Genomic DNA, 3,487 nt, shown 5'->3' with positions numbered 1-3,487 from the left:
GGTCGCCGACTGCTACTAAGAACCTAACAGAACTTTTCCAAAATTGGGGTTCTAAAACCAAGGGAGGGGTTGAGAATTCAGTCTCACCTATCGTCTAAGATAAGAGGATCAAGTTATAGAGTTTGTGGTGCTCCAAAGCCCCTAAAAGTCAGCGTTGGAAACGTCACATGTTGGTGATGTTCTTACCAATTGGTATTTCCCCTCCCTTGTTGGGGCGTATGATTACCTTTTGACCTTTAGGGGGTTGTGAGGCGCTGTCAAGCATCAGCGTCTTCGACCGCTCGAGCCAACCTTCCTCAATAATTAGGTGTTCCCACGATCATTCCGCCTTCACTTCCCGTAGTCAGGGCACTTCGCGAACAAGCACTAATCAATGCTCAACTCATCTCATTCCCTGTATTTCTCTCAAATTGAGAAAGCGGTTCATTTCACTTGATGATTCCACAACCCTCATAAGGACGGGAAAGGGATAATCATGAAAAGGAACGGTTCATTAGGGCCGGGAGAGTGTGCAGATAGAGGCCTTGCATTCGATGTTGCAACTTCTTCTTCTTGATTCCCACCCTGTATGGCACTGAAAGCTGTAGGTAGGGAGATGGCACGCCATCCATCGAATCCATGGCTAATCACGGAAACCGGAAGGGTGGGGTTATATATTAGCTGCGGATGATACGTACTTGGAAATAACCGGATCATAGAAAAGTCTTTCATGCCTCGACTCTCCCTCGGTTCGTTCGGAAATCATGGTAGTCTTTTCATGGAGATTATTGGGAACGGGAATGGGCCTGGGGTTAACAACAACGACAAAACTGCCTTCTGTCTGTTGCCATGGAATGTATAGGTAGGGATTGTAAACTGCTTGGAAAGCCCGTTCCGCGCTCTCTATCCCCTATTTTTTGAGGTCCCCATGAACCGCTTTCTAGTATCCGTGTTCGCCTTCTTTCTTCCTTCCCTTCCACACGGAAGGATCATGGGGTTCTCCCAACATACATATCCGGGGGTGCAACTGTTTAGTAAGCAAGGATCGGAACGGGCGGATCCCAGGTCGAATTCCGTGAATGGAAAGGGGAAGCCTTAGAGGATTTAGCTTATTTAGAGCACCGCACTGCGATTGAATGGCGGATTTCAATGATGAAGAGAAAAGTCTAGTTCTCTTTTCATTTGAAAGAGGAATGGATGTCTTATTGAGAGTGATTACGGAAGAACCTTTTCATAGAGGAGAGCGATAGGCCGGTTTGAAGAGCAAGCTTGAAAATGGAGAGGTCATTCATTCATAGCAGAAAAAGCGCTCACTCACTCGTATCTGAAAACGCAGGCGGGGGCTCTCTATCCTTATATAATAGTTGATTCTTTTTCTGAAGCAGCAGCCTTCTTTCATGGATAATCAGTAGTATTCCTCTCGCTAGCTATCCTGAGTAAGAGGGGGAGGACTTGATGTGACTACTATTAGACCTCCAACCCGGAGAGACTCTACCATCATTATGAGCGGATAAACCTTTCCTTTCCCTTCTATAGAGAGGTAGTTGCCCCTTTCTCCCCGGCTAGTTCACTCACTCCCAGTGCCTACCATTTCTATATACTTTTGAAAATAGAGAGGGAGAGCTGGGAGCTCAATATTGGAAGAGCGCCCTTCTTCGGGAAATCGAGTTAGCTGGGCTGGTTCCCTGTCCCCGATATGTAACTATAATATTTTTTTGTTTACCGCATTCATTCATGAAAGCACCTGCCTCTCTCTGGTGGGCCTTTACCTTTAAAATAGAGGAGAGGTAGTCGCAGCAGGAGAAGCGGAGAAGCACCCCTAAACCCCTGAGGTGTTGATCACTCGACCCCGACCGGTCAATCTCCTTTCATTGCTATCTCGTGCGCGAAGGGTTGCCCATGCTCCTAATTAAGTCCATCCGGGTCTTCCATCTTTAAATTCAGGTTCCGACTCAATCGGCTGTCCTCTCCGATTGGCGAACGTCGAAGGAGAAGAAGGCGGAGGGGACGGCCCGTGAGGGCCTCAGGGGAGGTCCCGATTGTTCATGATAGAGTGAGATTCACGTTGCCTGGTGGTTCTGATTAGTTGTACCGGCCACACCAACCCTTCGAACGGTCAATCGTAACAACGGTACGCATCCCATGCGGGCGGTCCTTGCCGTGTGGGGAAATCTCTGGACCTGAAGGTAGGGCTGGGGCTATCATGTCTTTTGGCGCAATACATTACCTGTGACAGTCCAGGGACGAGGGAGTTCACCCGGTTACCTTGGAGTAGTATCCAAGCTACGCAAGCGGAGTCTTCTATCTCTGACGTATAACCTCAGTGTGGGGACCTGAAGGAGACTTTGATAGTCAACTACAAAAGGCCGGCTTCAGTCCATATGCCAAGTTGAACGAAGAGTTAGCGCTCATACAATCACCATCAGTGCGTTTATGTTGTTTGGGGTCAAGATTTTTTGGTATGAAAAGAAAAAAACGCCCTTTTCCGGCGGGAATAAGATCGAAAAACGGATAGATCACTTAGGCGAAGCAGCTAGGTGGTTCGCAATCCTTGGGGGCGTGATGGTATTGTAAAATCCCTTATCCAGCGAGCGGTAGGGAGAGGTCTATGTCAATTTAGTAGACCAACGGAAGAGGGGTCAGTCAAAGTGAAGGGTAAAGGTCAGGCTTGCTTTTAGAGCAAGTGGATCCGTTGTTCGACGATGCCTATATCCCCTATGATGATGGCTTGGTAAACAACTATTTATCTTTCGTCCGGGAGAACGCGACAATCAGAGAAAGGGCAATGTTACAATGAATGAGGATAGGTGTTGAAAGAGGACTTCCTCTCCTTATCGAGAGAGCGCTAGTAGATCGAGCTGTAGTTATTCAATTGAAAAAGAGAAAGAAAGGTCTCGAAGAGCCTGTCTTGTCTCGTGCAATCTATAAGATAGGAGACTAGTTTAAGGGCCCCGAACCCCCTCTCTTACACTCTAACTACAAAGACACTATCGAACTAAAAGAGAGATGAGTGAGGAACCGTTCGTGCCCCATACTCCAATGGGTCACTTCACTCAATTACGTGTCCTTACTGATTGAGATCTGAGAAATTGCATAGGTGATGGTCGAGATCACCGGTGTGTCGGGTCGAGGAGAAAGCCTTATGTCTTCTACCAAGAAGAGATAGGAAAGATGCTCGTCACTCTATTTCTTTAGAGCCTTTGCGACGCTTGGGAAAAGATAGAACCCAAGCAACACCGGTCACAAGACGGCGGCCATTTCCCGGGGTCAGGTTTCTTACAAGGGACTACTGCCTCGGGAGCCCCTATTTGAGTAAGCTGATCGTAGACCACCGTTGATCGTAGACAAGACAGAGTTTTGGTTTTCTTGCTGGATGCTTCTGATCAATAGAACAGGAAGAGGAGTAACTAGTTCGGACGGAATCGAATGATTACGAGATACAAAATTAAAAGCACGATTAACGTGCTTTGGAATAAATCAAAGTTGGAGAAATTCACACGATGGTTAA

The sequence above is a fragment of the Macadamia integrifolia genome, unplaced genomic scaffold, assembly GCF_013358625.1.
Source record: "Macadamia integrifolia cultivar HAES 741 unplaced genomic scaffold, SCU_Mint_v3 scaffold_173A, whole genome shotgun sequence".
Lineage (NCBI taxonomy): Eukaryota > Viridiplantae > Streptophyta > Magnoliopsida > Proteales > Proteaceae > Macadamia > Macadamia integrifolia.
Note: the sequence above shows the minus strand (reverse complement) of the source record.